This window comes from Tupaia chinensis, unplaced genomic scaffold (genome assembly GCF_000334495.1).
Source record: "Tupaia chinensis unplaced genomic scaffold, TupChi_1.0 Scaffold000195_1, whole genome shotgun sequence".
Lineage (NCBI taxonomy): Eukaryota > Metazoa > Chordata > Mammalia > Scandentia > Tupaiidae > Tupaia > Tupaia belangeri.
The window spans coordinates 373,680-392,235 of record NW_006159670.1 but is presented as its reverse complement, the minus strand read 5'-3'; the positions used below and the strand labels follow the sequence as shown (position 1 = coordinate 392,235).

General features: G+C 47.5%; 1 protein-coding gene and 1 pseudogene across 1 annotated transcript in view; both read left to right on the top strand.

Moving 5' to 3' along the window:
* The window catches only part of LOC102487095 (39S ribosomal protein L1, mitochondrial-like), a 10,426-nt pseudogene extending 4,797 nt beyond the window's left edge, over nt 1-5,629 (top strand).
* The window catches only part of EPB41L4A (erythrocyte membrane protein band 4.1 like 4A), a gene marked incomplete at its 5' end in the record, with an annotated part of 306,715 nt that overhangs the window by 149,398 nt on the left and 138,761 nt on the right, over nt 1-18,556 (top strand). The gene's annotated exons all lie outside the window — the stretch shown is intronic.

Below are 18,556 nucleotides of genomic sequence, written 5' to 3'. Positions count from 1 at the left end.
TCAGCACCAGGCCTGGCGGCTTCAGAGTCCTGCTGGGCACTTGTGCGTGCGTGCCTGAGATGCCGGGAGGAGAGTGGAGGAGAAGGGATTGTGGCGTGGCCATCCCCCCGGGGGTGATTTCTCACTTTCCCTCTCACTGTCCACTGTCTCTGTCTCTCACCCTTCAACACCCACTCCCCCCCAGCACATGTACCCTCGGGCAAAAACCTCTTAAAGAGGAAAAAAAGAAAGTTAGAAATTCATCATTCCTTTTATGTCCTGATATGTTTCTTTTCTTCTTTCTCAAAATAATTTCCCTTGTGTTTTTATTAATAAATATATTTATCCATAACAATATACATATTAATTGAATTATTAAAAATTTCCTGAGACCTAAGACTCTAATTATTTTTAAGCCTTACGAGTTCTCAATGAATTAAAACCGCAAGATATTGCACATTTTAATAATCACTGCACATAAAGAGCGAGCCTTCGTCAGATCTGCATCTCTTAGATGAACAGGCCTCTCCTTCTCAGCGAGCCCGTGATACCTAGATAGGTACCAGGTACTGCTGGAGTGCGGCAGGGCTCAGTAATGATTCTTTCCCTTTGTTTTCATAGCTGTGAGTACTAAGTAACTTTGTTTATGTCGATAGAAAAGGAGGTTTGATTTGAAAAGCTCACTCAATTCTTTGAACTCTTTCTGTGTCATCTGAAATTCCTTTTCGGAATCTCTCGGGTAGCTCAGACACAACGCAGTCGTCGCTCTCCCCTCGGAATCAGCTCTCTCACGCTCCTGAGATCGTGCTTTCTCAGCCTACCCTATATAGTTCTCCTTCTACCTAGATGAACGTAAATTCAGAAGCACCTGACTTAAAACTTGGTAATGCTGGCAGTGGGCAGGCGCAGTGCGAGGCCCTTTCGTTCCGTCGAGGGGAGGGCCTGTGGTACGCCATTTCAGCGAGGGGCCTGGCTGTAGCCACCGGGCTGTCGCTTTCCCAGGTGCCACTCCCACGATCTGCCGGACACCACGAGCGTGGCACTGATCTTCTCGGGCTTTGGGGCTGCTCTGAGCGTGTCGCCCTTTACACGGGACAGCTGGTGGCCATGATGGGGGGAAACAATGAATGGGAAAGTGGAGGAGGAGGAGGTGGAGGAAGAGGAGTACATGGTGGGAAAGCTCTCACCGTCGCGTGGCAAAGGGCAGAGTGGAGTCTCTGCTGAAGTGGCAGGGCTTCCCAGGGCAGGCGGGAGCCAGAGGAGGGTCTGGGCTGCCCGGATCTCACTGCCAACTCTCTGCACCGCCAGAAACAGCACACGAGACGGATTAAACGGAGGGAGGCGAGCGCGAAGCTGATTCCGGTTCTAAGGACAAGGGAGAGGAGGGCAAAGCAAGGAGAGCGGCCGCCCCGGGTGTGGAGCCGCAGACCCCAGGGCAGGGCCGCTGTTCCTCATGGGATGGCCCTGATGAGGCTGGCCTGGGCCCACGGTTGTCATGCACTTTGAGGAGGAAGGGCTGACGCGACATCCCGACCCCTCGGAGGATGATGACAAGGATGGCAAGAACTCACCTCCTGGGCGCCAGCCTGTCACAGCCAGCTGTGGTTCTCAGTGGGGGAGGCCTTCTGCTTGTCTCGACGCCATCGAGGTGGCTTGGGCACATGTCCCCCCGTGCCTGCAGCGCCCAGGTGCTTTCGAGCCCTTCCGAGTGCGGCGTCCTTACACCCGTCCAGGAGCGGGATCGCGTCCCACGGCCGCCCTGCACTGGCAGAGGAGAGCGAAGGGCCTCTGATGAAGGACAGCGGTGCAGAGCTGCGTGTGGTATGGCAAGAAGGCGCCGCCATGAGCCGAGAGCGTCCCCGCGGTGCCACCGTGCGCCTTTGCCGCCAGGCTGCCGTGCGCGCTTTGGCTGTTCCTGGTTCGTTATTTGGGAGTGGGAGGGGTGGGGTGGGTGCAGGAGATGAGTAGGGTCGTTTCGGTTAAAATCCGGGGCATGAGCAGGAAAAGTGACACAGTGAAAGAACAACTAGTGATTCGGGCTATGTCCGTAATAGTCTACCTTTTCAAAAAATGCCCCTGGCGCCTAACCAAGGCCTGTGGGAGACTGCAGCCTGGAGCCCGGGGTGCACGCTGTCCCCACAGAGCACCAAGCCCGTTCAGGACTCACCGACACGGCCGTCTGGGAGAGCGGCTCTGACTGCAGGCAGCCTTCCTTTTACATTCGTCTGACTCCCTTCTGTCTTCTTTCTGCTGTGATTGTTTCGGAGTTTTGAAAGCCTGAACTGCAGAGCACACGGGCAGATCACTCTGTCTTCAGGTGCCAATTCCAGACCCTTCCTAGCCCAGTCAGGAAGCCCCACCAGCTTGTCCATCCCAGCCGCTGGCAGGGCGGTGGGGAGGCCGGGCCATGTGGCGGGTGGCAGTAGGAGCCAGCGGCCATGCTCCGCGGCAGGCAGTCCTGGAAGCCTCTGGTTTTTGAACTTTGAACGCTGAAACCTTGCTGGCAGGGTTCAGTCAGTGACAGCACAAACTTCATTCATTTCACCCAAGGGTTGAATGACTTCAGAACCCCTGGTCTCAGGAGAAGATTCAGCTTTCATACTGGGGCAGTGGTTCGCGGCAAGACACCAACCAACCAACCAACCAACCAACCAAACGAAATTCCTCAGAATTGACTGGTGCCCGGAATGCTCTGTCTTGGATCATGAAATCCATCAGTTCTTGATAGGCCCTTCCTGTGTCTTGAGCTACACTATTGAGTCTTTTTAAGCATGTGTGAGGTTTCTGCAAAAACTTGGTTTAAATGTAAATGTCATATCACACTTGTCAGTTTTTGTCTTAATAAAACTATAGATTTATTAAAAAAAATTTGTTAATTGGTCATTTTGGTAATAACTTTTGGTTTCTGGAAATATTAAAAATATTTTACAAAAATGTCTCAAAGCTTTTTCTCTCTTATTTACAGGCATCTGATTTAATTCAGTAGTTAGAAGGAATTAGTAAAATTTTAAAATAGTTAATTTCCGTATATGTTTGCCAGTATCATATTTTCTTGTTTTAAAAAAGAATTATTTATTTAATTTTATTTATTATTTTTCTTTGTTATAGGGCACACATGCTCACCAGAGAGAGAGGGAAAGTGAGAAAGTAAGCCACCAGGTCAGGAATTTGGTCTGGGACTTGAACTGTGCTCAGCCATGTGGAAGTTTAGCACCTTAACCTCCACACCACCTGCTGGTTCCTCTACCACTCATTTTAACCAGATTTTACCAATATTTAATAAAAAGAAAAAGAAAAAAAGCTTTCCTGAGAACGTTAAATTGCAAATGCAATTATAAAGAATTATAGATACATTCTTAAAGTGCTGGCTGCCCCTAGGTACTGTTCAGGGTATTCTTTCTTGTAAGAGGGAGGACAATGCTGTGTGTAAAAGAATAAGATATGTTAGATGAAGATTTGAGGACAGGCAGTGTCATCTGTAGCTGAACAGTTGTGGAACCCATGATTAAAAAAAAAAACAAAATTGCATAGGGGCCAGCAGGTGGCATGGTGGTTAAGGTGCAGAACTCCCACACGGTAGGTTGACTGCAGTTTGCGTTCCAGACCCAGCACCTTGAAAATCATGTTGAGTGCATGTGCATGCCCAGAGTACCAGGAGGAGAGTGAAGGGACTGCGACATGGCCGTCACTGCAGGGGATGATTTCTCACTTTCTCACTTAAAACAAAAAAATTGCATGTAACGACTGGTACTTTTAATGTAAGAGTAGAGCCAAGTCTGTAGCTCAGTGACTAAGCGCTGTGCATTGGGATCTGGATCCCAGTGTCTGACTGTGGTTTGAATCCTGGCCCAGAAGCTTGAAAACCGTACCAGGTTTGTGTCCATGTGTGCACGCGCATGCCCAGGCCCCGATGGGATGGAGACGAGGAAAAGAGGCTTGCAGCACGGTCGTGCCCACTGCAGGTGCTTCTCCTTCATTCTCGGACGAGTGTGTGTGCCCTCTCATTTAAAGGGAGTAAGTAAAGTTTTCTCTTTCTCTCTAGTCTCTGCACCATCAAATAAGAAAGGAAGAGATGATGTTTTTCTGGAGGGTCTTTGTTTGGAGAGGTCCGATCTCTCCTGAGCACAGTCATGTGGGACGTTATGAGAATCCTGGGCTGACACACGTGGATGAACCCTGGCAGTGGCGGGTGAGAACCCACCAAGGGCACCCAAAGCTGCTTGGAGCGTTTCACGCTTCCTCACTGTAGCGTCTGAGAAGTGCAGAGCCCGTCTTGATTGTCTTTAGTTTCTTTGTTTAAAAAATTTACTAGACGGTGTGTGCGCTTGCCAAAGGGAGAGAGAAAGAGAGAGTTCACAAGTGCCTCCATGGGGACGGTCACGCTGCAGTGCTGCTGCTATCCCGTCTCCATTTCTTCCTCCTTTGGGGATTTGGGGCACATGCTGGGCATGTTTTTCAAACTACTGGGTCAAAGACTTGAACCCCATAGTCAGGCATGTGGGATCCAGCTGCCAGCCCATGGACTGGTCTGTTTCTTTGTTCTGTGTGTTGCTTTTTATTTTTTTTTTCTGTTTTTTATTTTATTTATTTATTTATTTATTTTTACATTTTCCCACAAACATTTACTTTACATATCAAAAAATTCTTGCTTGGGTGGCCATAAGAAATATGTCTTTGTAGAATCTTGACACATCATCAAAAGCATAGTTTTTCCAAGATGGTTTATCAGACATCTCTTTATCCTTGTTCTGTAAACATTCAGATGACCGATAGATATTTTGCTGCTGCTGCAAAGCATGCAAAGAAAACCAAAAAAGGTTTAAAAGAAAAGGCATCAGATGAAAAAAAGATGAGATAGAAAAAATAAAGTCCTGTCCCTACATGGAAGGTGAACCTGAGGATGATGTCTATTTAAAACACTTCTTATTCCCAAGGCAGATATATGAAGTACACAGAGCTCTTCATTTACGTAAGAAATGAATAGTTCTGGACTTACTAATCCGAAGCAAGGTGTTTATCTTGACTCGACATTGGATACAGCACAGGGAAAGAAGAAGATAGTGGAACCATTTGCCAGTGTTCTTAGTCTTCCATTCCCATTCACTTCGGAAAGTAATAAAGTTGCAGTATTTACAGGGAATGCGTCAGAAATAGAAATAGTGGAAGAAAATGGAGCTGCATTTGTAGGAGGAACCAACCTGATTCAGAAGAGTTTGGAAGATGAAGTTCATGCAGACTTTTATGTAGTTGTTCCAGAAATAATGCCGGAGCTCAATCCATTAAGGAAGAAACCGAGAAAAAAGATTTCCAAAGCTTATTCGAAATTCCATCAGCTGTGACATCCCCGAAATGCTTGAGTTATTTAAAAGTGGACATGAAATTAATGTTGATGAAGAAAGGGAGAACTTTCTCGAGACTAAAATAGCCACATTGATATGTCAAGTGATCAGATAGCTGCCAATCTGCAAGCAGTTATTAATGAAGATTGTAGGCATGGACCTCTGAGTCCCTACGTGCTTTTCTTCGTAGTTCAGCAAGTGAAGGTTTATTACTCAAGATCGATCCCTTGTTACCTAAAGAAGTAGAAACCGAAGAAAGTGAAAAAGAAGCTGCCTACAGTGTTGAATTGAAATTATTTTCAGTGGATTAAGAAGCAAAAGAGAAAATTATAAAACCATATAATTTCTAAAAAAAAAAAATTTTTTTTTTTTTTGCTTATACTCCATAGTTCTTTTTTGTTTGTTTAATTAGAGGTTTTTGTTATAGGGCGTATGTGCTTGCCAGAAAGACAGAGCGATAGAAAGCGAGAAATCGTACCCCCCCCCCCCCCCACAGAAAGACAGAGTGATAGAAAGCGAGAAATCGTGCCCCCCTTTCCCCCAGGAGGATGGCCACGCTGCAATTCCTTCTCCTCCATTCTTCTCTTGGGATCTTGAGCATGCATGCACACGCGCCCGGTGTGAGTTTAAGCCACCAGGTCTGGGACTCAAACCGCAGTCAACTACATGGCAGTCCAGTGACATAGCCATTACGCTGACTGCTGGTCCCATACTTTATAGTTCTTGACACCTAATAAACAGCTTTCAAAATTTCAAACCACTGAATTTTAAAGATAATGCTCAAAATATTTCTTATAATTTTGTATACTTTTGTTTGTGACTCTGTAACAATGGAGACAATATGGTTTAAAATATTTTTGAGAAAATATTTACATGTCAACTACTCAAATTGTTGAAAAGCAAATGCCCAGCACACAAGCTAATCTTCAGGTGTGACATTCCAATCAAAGCCTTGTCCAATAATGAGTATTTGCAATTTCTGATTCAATGCAACAAGCGTTATTGAACTTAACGCAAATAACCCTTCTGCCAAAAAATAGGAATACTCCCAAATATTTCCAATTCAAGAGGGGTAAGGAAGGAAGAAAAATTTATGTTTCCATTTAAAGAAACAAAAGAAAAATATTTTAACAAAAAAGAAAGTAAAATGTTTAAATTCGGAAAACAAAGCATAGTAAAAAAAAAAGAAATCAGTAATGTTTTACTCAAAAGTCATAAAATTCTATTTCGCGATTTCAGTCTTATATTCAAACACTCTTCTTTTGACTGTGCAGTGTTACTGTGGTCCAGTCATTCCATTTAAATTCTGGAAGTTAACATTCAACATTATTATTTATGGTTTTTTTTTTTAGAGGTTTTTGCTATAGCGTGTGTGTGCTCGCCAGACAGAGAGAGACAGAAAGCGAGAAATCACCCCCCAGGGGGGATGGCCACGCTGCAATCCCTTCTCCTCCATTCTCTCGGGATCTTGGGCACGCATGCACACATGCCCAGTGTGAGTTTTAAGCCACCAGGTCCGGGACGCGAACCGTTTTTTTTTGGTCAAATACATGGAAGTCCAGCGACATAGCCATTATACTAACTGCTGGTCCCTCAACATTATTATTGATATTTCTTGTCCCTAGCATTAAATTGGTCATTTTCTTGGTTGCCTTTTGTTCTCTTATTTCTATATATGTCTTTAGTTTTCCTGGTAGAGCACTCCTTCCAGAACTTCTTAAAGAGTGGGTCTACTGTTGGCAAATTCTTTCATGTCTTATTTATCTGAGAATGTTTTTATCATTTCTTTCCATGTGAACGATAATCTTGCCGGGTACAGTATTCTTAGTTGAAACTGTTTTTCACTTAACACTTAGAATATATTTTCCCATTCTTTCCTTGCTCGCATTGTTTCTGATGAGAGGTCTGAGGTTAACCTGATGGGATAACCTTTATAAGTAACCTGATATTTCTCTTTTGCCAATTTTAGTATCTTATCTTTGTAGATTTGGCCAGTCTGGCTATGATGTGCCTTGGAGAAGATCTTCTTGGGTTGTTTCTATTAGGGATCCTTTGTATTTCTTGGGTCTGGATATTTGAATGCCTCTCTAGATTTGGAAAGTTTTCTTCCAGGATTTCATGGAATGGATTATCAATGCCCTTATTAGTTTCCTCACCTTCTGGTATACCAATTATCCGAATGTTTGGGCACTTAATGCTGTCTAGTATTTCTCATATGGTATTCTCACTTTTTGGGGTTATTTTCTCAGTTTTTTGGTTGTTTTTTCTAAATCAGAGGTTTTGTCTTCAACATATGAGATTCAATGTTCTGCATGGACTAATCTGCTTTTAATACTTTCGAGGGACATTTCGATTTCCTGCATGGCATCCTTCATCTCTAATTGCTCCATTTAATTCTTTTTTATGGTGTGTATCTCCTCTTTCAGGTCATAGAAGAACTTCCTCACCTCCTGGAACTCGTCTCTTTTCTCCTGCATCTTCTGAAGTTCATTATCTCTCAGCTCTTGCATCTCGTTTAGTTTTGTCTCTATGAATATTCTGAATTCTCTGCCAGACATTTAGATGAGATCTACTATACTGTCGGTGAATAATGAGGGATTGTTCTTTTCCCTTAGGGGAGTGATATTTTCTTGATTTCTCATGTTTCTTGTGCTTCTACAGTTGTTTCTGGTCATTCTGTGACGAAATCTGCCCTCTTCTGTGCTTTTCAGTGTATCCATAGAAAGATTAGGAGTTCAAATTTATAAAAAGAAATGTCTTCATTAAAGCAGGAGGTTCAATAAATGGTGAGGATGTCAATGATTCTAAAAGTATTCAGATGCTTGACTACTGTGCATGTAGGCCAATCTAGACAATCGGTGTGTGGAGAGTGAAGCTTAGAGTGGGAAAGTAAGGATTAAAAAAAACATACACACACAAACTAGAAAAATACTACCAAAAAAAGACAAAAAAAAATTATTTTACATATAAAAAATGAAAACCACGTGGCATGCTACCTCGTCTGAATATTTTGGGAGTCTAGGAGATGGAACCTAGAGCATAGCTTCTCTGAACATGCCAAGACACACCTCAGCTTTTTTTTTTTTTTTTTTTTTTGAGAGATTTTCACTGTAGGGCGCGTGTGCTTGCCAGACAGAGACATAGAGACAGAAAGCGAGAAATCACCCCCCCAGGGAGGATGGTCACGCCGCAATCCCTTCTCCTCCATTCTCCTCTCGGGATCTTGGGCACGCACGCACACGCGCCCGGCGTGAGTTTTAAGCCACCGGGTCCGGGACACGAACCGTGGTCGACTACGTGGGAGTCCAGCGACATAGCCATTACGCTAACTGCTGGTTCCCGACACACCTCAGCTTTAAAATCGCTTCTTGTCTGAATATTTCAGGAGTCTCGCGTGTGTTGATTTTGACATGAACTTAAAAATGTTCCTGAGGGACCTAGATTTGTCTAGAATCAGCTCTATCAAACTTCTTGAACTTAATCCTCTTATGTTTTTTCCCCCCTTCCTGATAGTTTCCCTTTTTTAGGTTTTATTTGGTTCTAGGGCACACACGTTCATCGTAGGTTGGAGAGTGAGAAAACACCCCAGGGGGGGATAGCCATGTCACAATTCTTTCTCTTGGAATTTTGGATACACACACATGTACCCAGCCTGTTTCTCAAGCCATTTGGCCCAGGACTCAAACTGTGCTGTTGGCCATGTGGGATCCAGCTGCCTCAACCACCACGCCACTGTCTGGTGTGGTGCAAGTGTGTCTTCCATGGGTCATGTTATAAAATATTTTGGGACCAGCAGTTGGCTTAATGGCTATGTTGCTGGACTCCCATGTAGTTGACCGCGGTTCAAGTCCCGGTGGCTTAAAACTCAGTTTGGGCGCGTGTGTGTGCTTGCCCAAGATCCCGAGAAGAGAATGGAGGAGAAGGGATTGTGGCGTGACCATCTCCCCTGGGGCGTGATTTCTTGCTTTCTGTCTCTCTGTCTCTGTCTTTCTGGTGAGCACATGTGCCCTATAGCAAAAAAAAAACTCTTCAAAAAAATTTTTTTTTGTCCTGTGGCTTTCATAGAGGTGTTGATTTCTGGGCTTAGGGCGGTATGGAGCTGCATTCCATCTTGCACAGAAGGTTCTGTCTCCACTGATGGCACCCAGCAGAGTGAACTGACTGAAAAACCAATTCAAACTGGTAGAAACCTCAACATATATACATACATTATATGTTTATATATTTACATACGGCTCTTTATAGAGAACAGTTTACGCATATGCTGTGTGTTCTTGTCAGTAAAATGGACACCTGAGACGTTCCTGTGCGTCACACCTCCTCAGCTACGGAAGTCCGAGAAGGGCTGTCCTCCCTGCTCTGTCAGAGTGAGCCCTCTGGGACCGACCTCAGACGCGAATGGCACGGAGGGGTTTCAGAGAGAATGATTCTACCATTTTCTTGGTTATCACAGGAAATTAGTTTTGTTTTACTTTTTTTTTCTATTTAGAGTTTCTTTGTGAAACTCCAAAAAATTAGCCTTGATTTAACCTTATGCTGAATCTTTTTTTTTTTTTTTTGAGAGGTTTTCGCTATAGGGTGCGTGTGCTCGCCAGACAGACAGAGAGAGACATAGAGACAGAAAGCGAGAAATCACCCCCCCAGGGGGGATGGTCACACCACAATCCCTTCTCCTCCATTTTCCTCTCGGGACCTTGGGCACGCACGCACACGCGCCCGACGTGAGTTTTAAGCCACCGGGTCCGGGACGCGAACCGCGGCCGACCACGTGGGAGTCCAGCGACATAGCCATTACGCCAACTGCTGGTTCCCTATGCTGAATCTTTAGAGGACTTTTGTGAGTATAATGAGATCTGATGGGGATGTGTCGGTAGTCTGTTAGTAGAGTGGATTTATGGACTGTTTTCCAGATCACTTCCCCTTCTGTAAGGCTCCAGGTATGTCACAGGCACTGAAGACCCAGGTGATTGCTCACTCTCTGTACGTGCCCAGTAGGAGAAGCGCTCCAGGAGTGACATCGAGTGAGGCAGGTGCTGTTTTGGGTGATGGGAATGTGGGACTCACACACTTTCCCTTTTGGACAGTGAATTTTAAAAGTTGCTTTATGAATGCCCAGAGGTAGGCTTCTCATTTTAAAAAATAATAATAATTTGCTTTTAGAGAGAGAGATTTTTGCTAGAGGGTATGTGTACTTATTGGAGAGGCAGAGGGTGTTTGCACTTGGTGGGAGACACCTCTCAGGGCGGATGGGCCATACTACAATCCCTTCTCCTCCCTTCTCTTGGGATTTTGGGGGCATATGCACATGCATCTGGCATGAACTTCAAGCCACTGGGTCTGGGACTCAAACAGTGAGTGGTAGATCATGTGGGAGTCCAGTGTCTTAACCACCACACCATCTGCTGGCCCGACTTTTCTTTTTTAAAGAGACATTTTTGCTATAGGGCTTGTATGCTTGCTGGAGAGACAGAAAGTGAGAAATTCAACCCCTGGGGGGGATGGCCATGCCACAATCCCTTCTCCTCCATTCTCCTCTTAGGATTTTGGGCATGCACACACACACGCCTGGTGTGAGTTTTAAGCCACCAGGTCCAGGACTTGAACCTCAGTCATGTAGGAGTCCAGCTACGTAAACATTATGCCATCTGCTGATCTCACACTTTTTAATTTTTTTTGAGCACACGAGCACACATGCACATACACCGGGAGTGAATTTGAAGCTCCAAGTCCAGGATTCGAACTGCGATCGACTGTGTAGGAGTCCAGCAATGTAACCATTACGCCCATCTGCTGGTGCCAGTTTGTGAATTTTTTGATAAACCAACCTCTAATCAATTTTATCAGACAAAGGCGGCACGCACCAATTGCTTTGAAATCAGCTCTTCTGTACCTTAGGTTTTCCGTTGGCTGTTGGAGGACATTGCTCTTTAGACCATGGAAGATCTCTTGTGACTATGCTGGGGTCTCTGAGGCATCTTGTTAAATCTCTCTGAGGCCTTAATGAAGGGCTTTACAGTTCTCTCGTGCTTTCCTGGGCACGCCTGGCTTCCACCTCTGCCCAGAGCTGTTCCTTACTCACACACTGTTTGCCTTCTCACACGGAAGACTTGAACGAGAAAGTTCCCTTATCAAACCTGGGAAGTCCTGGGCCCTTTACCGTGTTAGCGGTTCTGTTTCGGGTTCTGTCTGTCCTCCGGAATTTTGTATAGAGCCAGCCCTGAGCCCTGTGCAGGGTGCGAGCCTGGAGCTGTCCAGCCTCCTCCATCCGGACTAATGAGATGGCGAAGGTGTGGCTGGAGGGCCGGAGGGGGCCTGAGGCCGAGCAGCACCTGTCAGGGAAGCGTGCAGACTCCGTCCTCACGGGTACCAGCCTGATCCTTGCAGAGGTTCTGCTGCTCGTTCAGAAGGGATGAGAGACAGATTATAGGTCAACTTTTGACAATTTCCCTCCAGAAATTGGTTTTAAAGCTCAGGCAGAAGTGAAGTAGGCAAATGTGGGTGTCAAAAAGGCTTCCCCCCTTTTCTTGATAAAGGAGAAATAAAGCATACATTCTCTCCAGGATGGTTGTGGGGAGGGAAGCTCCGATGGTGGGAGAGGGTGTGGAGAGTGCAGGCCTGTTCCTGAACCGAGGAGGGTGGCCCTGTGGGGCAGGGCACTGCCTGGACTCCGGCAGCTGGGTAGATGGGGGTGATCCTGCATGGTAGCCCAGGTCTTCAGGGGCGGGGGAGGAGGAGAGAGGCGCCAGAGGTTTAAGGACCAGGAGAAGGTGCCAAGGAGTTCCCCGGAGAGGGGCAGGATAAGAGCTGGTCGGACTCTGGGTGACAGTAAGGGTTCCCTAGGTTATTAATGAAGAATTCCTTTTTTGCCGAGACTTGTTTGTCATAGGCTGTGTGTACTCGCTGGACAGACAGAGACGGACAGGATGTGAGAAATCACCCCCAAGACGGATGGCCACAGCGCCATCCCTTCTGCTGGGACCTTGGGCCTGGCGCATATGAGTTGAAACTCGTACCGGCATGAGTTTCAGGCTGCCGGTCCAGGACTCGAGGCAGTGCAGTGTCTTAAGCACCTGCCGGCCCCGTTAATGATGAATTTCAGGTGAACCCCCTTGTGTAGCTTGAGCCTCCAGCCCTGGTGCTGGCACGGAGGAGGGGAATTGGAGTTAACTGTGAGTGGGGGTGTGGCGGTGGGTGTTTTCTCCCGTGGGTAATAGGGAGGGGAGGGTGAGCAGGGACCTGGACACCCTCGTAGGACAGTGGCCACAGTGGGTAGTGAGGGAGATGAGGGCTTGGGCAGGACTGCGGGTGGGGGTAGTGAAGAGGTGGCAGATACCTGAGTTGGGGGTCTTGGTGAGGTCAGAATATTAGAGGGCGCCCTGGGAGGAAGGGAGTTAGTAGCTGAGCAAGGGTCTTGAAGTCGAGGTCACAGGTGACGTTCAGATGATATTTGAGAGAGTTCTTGGCCTGAGCCCCAGGTGGAAGGGGTCTAGTTCCCTGGAGCTGCTGTTCTGTACTTTGGGGCAGTGCTTCAATTAATTACTTGTAAAGTATAGTATTATATTTTAATATAAATATAAATGAATAAATTTATAGAAATTATAGTGTAATACATTAAGTATGTAAGTTTATATATATATGTGTATATATATTAAATTATATGTGTATGTGTGGGTGTGTGTGTGTGTGTATATATATATATATATAAAAAATTGCAGTAGTTCCTACTTCATGGAATTAAGAGGATTTGGCCAGCGGGTGGTGTGGTGTTTGGGATGCTGGACTCCCACCGGCCCTCGCGGCTAAATTTCTCTCTCTCTCTCTCTCTCTCTCTCTCTCTCTCTTTCTCTCTGGTGAGTGAGTATATATGTTCTGTAGCAAATTAAAGAAAATGGTCAATAAAATTAAAGACTTATTTTTTTAAAGGGATTGAATGGAGCCAGCCTTTGGCCTGGTGGTTAAGACAGGTGGGCTGGATCACACACAGCCCACCTCACAGTTCGAGTCCCGGTCCTGGTGGCCTGAAAAACAAGCTGGGCCTATGTGTATATGTGTCCAGAATGCCCAAAAGAGGGAGAAAGGGAGAAGAGATAGTGGCATGACCACCTCCATGAGGGGTGCTTTCTCATTTTCTGTCTCTTATATTTGCTAGGGAGTATGTGTTTTTGCCAGAGAGAGAGAGAAAATGAGAAGGCACTTCACAGGGGCAAGGGGCACACCGCAATCACTTCTCCATGATCTTACGCCTTCGTGAACTCACACACATGTACCTGGTGTGTCTTTCAAGCCACAGGGTCCAAGACTTGAACTGTGGAGCTGGCCATGTGGGATCCAGCCACTTTAACAACACCATGCCACTGGCTGGCCCTTGTCTCTATATCTCTCTCTCTAGCAAATTCATATACCCTTTGGCAAGATTTTTTAAATGAATGAATAAAGGAAGCTCGAATAAACACGCGAGGTCCTCAGCAGTGCCTGGCATGAGCGAAGTCTTGGGTACATGCTAGCTGTTAACTGTGGTTATTCCTGTGACCCTTCCAGAGTGCCAGGGCGTGTGGGGCCGCACTGAGGGCTGTCTGCTGGGGCTGGTCACTTTTCACCAGGAGCCTGGTGGCTCAGCAGCGACTCGTGGAAATCAGTTTTGCCGAGAAACAGGTTCAGCTCTAATCGCCCCCCCTCGCTGAACACCACTTCAGTGACAATCCTTTCCATCCCTGCTGGGATCTGTTAGGGCAGTCTCACCTGAGTCTCATGGTTTCTGTGGTTCATACTGAGGAGAAAATGAATAACCAAGCCTGTTAATGCTGCTTAGAGGGCCTGAAATCTGTGCAGGGACAGCTGTCACAGGTAGCTGTCACTGTGTCCTGGGTTTCCTGGAACATAGGTGCAAATTATGTAGTGTCCCAGAGCTTCCAAGCGGGACCTGTCCTGCCGTTTGGAGGTCTTCGCAACCCACTGCCCTGAGTCGACGGTCAGTCCTCTTCTTGCCCTCTTAGACGGAGAGGTCGCCTTGTTACGCTTGGTGAGAGCTGTGTGCTTTTGTGGTCTTCCCTGTGGCCGATGGAAAACATTAGACATCATTGTTGCATTCTTTCATTTTCCAAAGGAGGACCGCATTCCTCCCAGTGTGAGTAAGGTGCAGCAAGCCTTCGTTATTTTACACTGTCCTTCCTTCCTTTTACATTTTTGAGGGTTTTATTCTCCTCCTAAAACTCCAGGACGCCAAAAGAACAGTTGTCAAATGAAAGATTGGACCTGGAATTTAATATATCTTGTGAAGGTTAGAATATTGATTTCCTGGACAACAATAAGGCTTTAACATCGAATTCTGAGACCGTTCCCTAGGAAATGGATGAAATTGAAACATGACCAGCAAGGTAGATGAAAGCAGCAGGGCACTGAGCCAGCACTGTCAGGCAGGGCGACGTCTGTCGTTCTCTCTGGGTTGCATGGATGCAGTTATCAAGATTGACAGACCTGGCAGAGGGTCAGAGGCAGGGGCACAGAGGCTGACTCCTCGGTGACGGGGAGCGTGGAGTGGGCCATGTTCTCTCTCTCCATGTTAGGAGGCGGGAGGAGAGAAAAGGGCTCTTGGCTCATTGTTCTCCCCTGCAGGGTAAGGTCCAATCCTGCCTGTGAGCAGCCAGCTACCGGAGTGCCGAGATAGGAGAGCGGGATGGGGGATGGGGATCGTTGATTGGGAGACCCTCCCAGAGACTGGATGGCGTGGTTGTCAGGGGGGAATGAGGACCAGGGCTGTCTGAGCAGGCAAGCAGGTGCTGCACGCCACAGAGAAGCTCACAGAAGCCCGTCTAGTGGCCAGCGCCACGCCGCCGGGCCCTGCTATCTGCACCCCTGTCCCTGCACCAGGCCAGGTGGAAAGACTAGGACAGCAGGACACCCCCGGGGGGAGAGGGTCCCAGACTGCCATGGGTGCCTGGAACTGCACACAGGGCTGACCCCGTGCACACCTGCCCTCGCCTAAGTGCTCCTGTCTGCGGTAGTGTCACGTGGGCATGGTCGGCACCGGTAGCTTAGCAGCAGCAGCTCCTGGCTGGTCACGTGGATGGGTGCTCGCTCCCAGCGGACTCGATGGTTCTGTGCTCATCTGGGTTTGGACACTAGCTGACCTGGGACAGACATGTGTGAGTGGGGGTGTGGCGGTGGGTGTTTTCTCCCGTGGGTAATAGGGAGGGGAGGGTGAGCAGGGACCTGGACACCCTCGTAGGACAGTGGCCACAGTGGGTAGTGAGGGAGATGAGGGCTTGGGCAGGACTGCGGGTGGGGGTAGTGAAGAGGTAGCAGATACCTGAGTTGGGGGTCTTGGTGAGGTCAGAATATTAGAGGGCGCCCTGGGAGGAAGGGAGTTAGTAGCTGAGCAAGGGTCTTGAAGTCGAGGTCACAGGTGACGTTCAGATGATATTTGAGAGAGTTCTTGGCCTGAGCCCCAGGTGGAAGGGGTCTAGTTCCCTGGAGCTGCTGTTCTGTACTTTGGGGCAGTGCTTCAATTAACCACTTGTAAAGTATAGTATTATATTTTAATATAAATATAAATGAATAAATTTATAGAAATTATAGTGTAATATATTAAGTATGTAAGTTTATATATATATGTGTATATATATTAAATTATATGTGTATGTGTGTGTGTGTGTGTGTGTGTATATATATATATATATAAAAAATTGCAGTAGTTCCTACTTCATGGAATTAAGAGGATTTGGCCAGCGGGTGGTGTGGTGTTTGGGATGCTGGACTCCCACGTGGCTGACCGCGGTTCGAGTCCCGGACCTGGCGGCTAAATTTCTCTCTCCTCTCTCTCTCTCTCTCTCTCTCTTTCTCTCTGGTGAGTGAGTATATATGTTCTGTAGCAAATTAAAGAAAATGGTCAATAAAATTAAAGACTTATTTTTTTAAAGGGATTGAATGGAGCCAGCCTTTGGCCTGGTGGTTAAGACAGGTGGGCTGGATCACACACAGCCCACCTCACAGTTCGAGTCCCGGTCCTGGTGGCCTGAAAAACAAGCTGGGCCTATGTGTATATGTGTCCAGAATGCCCAAAAGAGGGAGAAAGGGAGAAGAGATAGTGGCATGACCACCTCCATGAGGGGTGCTTTCTCATTTTCTGTCTCTTATATTTGCTAGGGAGTATGTGTTTTTGCCAGAGAGAGAGAGAAAATGAGAAGGCACTTCACAGGGGCAAGGGGCACACCGCAATCACTTCTCCATGATCTTACGCCTTCGTGAACTCACACACATGTACCTGGTGTGTCTTTCAAGCCACAGGGTCCAAGACTTGAACTGTGGAGCTGGCCATGTGGGATCCAGCCACTTTAACAACACCATGCCACTGGCTGGCCCTTGTCTCTATATCTCTCTCTCTAGCAAATTCATATACCCTTTGGCAAGATTTTTTAAATGAATGAATAAAGGAAGCTCGAATAAACACGCGAGGTCCTCAGCAGTGCCTGGCATGAGCGAAGTCTTGGGTACATGCTAGCTGTTAACTGTGGTTATTCCTGTGACCCTTCCAGAGTGCCAGGGCGTGTGGGGCCGCACTGAGGGCTGTCTGCTGGGGCTGGTCACTTTTCACCAGGAGCCTGGTGGCTCAGCAGCGACTCGTGGAAATCAGTTTTGCCGAGAAACAGGTTCAGCTCTAATCGCCCCCCCTCGCTGAACACCACTTCAGTGACAATCCTTTCCATCCCTGCTGGGATCTGTTAGGGCAGTCTCACCTGAGTCTCATGGTTTCTGTGGTTCATACTGAGGAGAAAATGAATAACCAAGCCTGTTAATGCTGCTTAGAGGGCCTGAAATCTGTGCAGGGACAGCTGTCACAGGTAGCTGTCACTGTGTCCTGGGTTTCCTGGAACATAGGTGCAAATTATGTAGTGTCCCAGAGCTTCCAAGCGGGACCTGTCCTGCCGTTTGGAGGTCTTCGCAACCCACTGCCCTGAGTCGACGGTCAGTCCTCTTCTTGCCCTCTTAGACGGAGAGGTCGCCTTGTTACGCTTGGTGAGAGCTGTGTGCTTTTGTGGTCTTCCCTGTGGCCGATGGAAAACATTAGACATCATTGTTGCATTCTTTCATTTTCCAAAGGAGGACCGCATTCCTCCCAGTGTGAGTAAGGTGCAGCAAGCCTTCGTTATTTTACACTGTCCTTCCTTCCTTTTACATTTTTGAGGGTTTTATTCTCCTCCTAAAACTCCAGGACGCCAAAAGAACAGTTGTCAAATGAAAGATTGGACCTGGAATTTAATATATCTTGTGAAGGTTAGAATATTGATTTCCTGGACAACAATAAGGCTTTAACATCGAATTCTGAGACCGTTCCCTAGGAAATGGATGAAATTGAAACATGACCAGCAAGGTAGATGAAAGCAGCAGGGCACTGAGCCAGCACTGTCAGGCAGGGCGACGTCTGTCGTTCTCTCTGGGTTGCATGGATGCAGTTATCAAGATTGACAGACCTGGCAGAGGGTCAGAGGCAGGGGCACAGAGGCTGACTCCTCGGTGACGGGGAGCGTGGAGTGGGCCATGTTCTCTCTCTCCATGTTAGGAGGCGGGAGGAGAGAAAAGGGCTCTTGGCTCATTGTTCTCCCCTGCAGGGTAAGGTCCAATCCTGCCTGTGAGCAGCCAGCTACCGGAGTGCCGAGATAGGAGAGCGGGATGGGGGATGGGGATCGTTGATTGGGAGACCCTCCCAGAGACTGGATGGCGTGGTTGTCAGGGGGGAATGAGGACCAGGGCTGTCTGAGCAGGCAAGCAGGTGCTGCACGCCACAGAGAAGCTCACAGAAGCCCGTCTAGTGGCCAGCGCCACGCCGCCGGGCCCTGCTATCTGCACCCCTGTCCCTGCACCAGGCCAGGTGGAAAGACTAGGACAGCAGGACACCCCCGGGGGGAGAGGGTCCCAGACTGCCATGGGTGCCTGGAACTGCACACAGGGCTGACCCCGTGCACACCTGCCCTCGCCTAAGTGCTCCTGTCTGCGGTAGTGTCACGTGGGCATGGTCGGCACCGGTAGCTTAGCAGCAGCAGCTCCTGGCTGGTCACGTGGATGGGTGCTCGCTCCCAGCGGACTCGATGGTTCTGTGCTCATCTGGGTTTGGACACTAGCTGACCTGGGACAGACATCATGTCACTAAACCACCGGGGGACTGCTGTACTTCTGTTTCTGAGAGGCCCTGTAAACACTGGTCTCCCAGGTGAGCGTCTGCTGGCTGTTGGGCAGCATTAGTT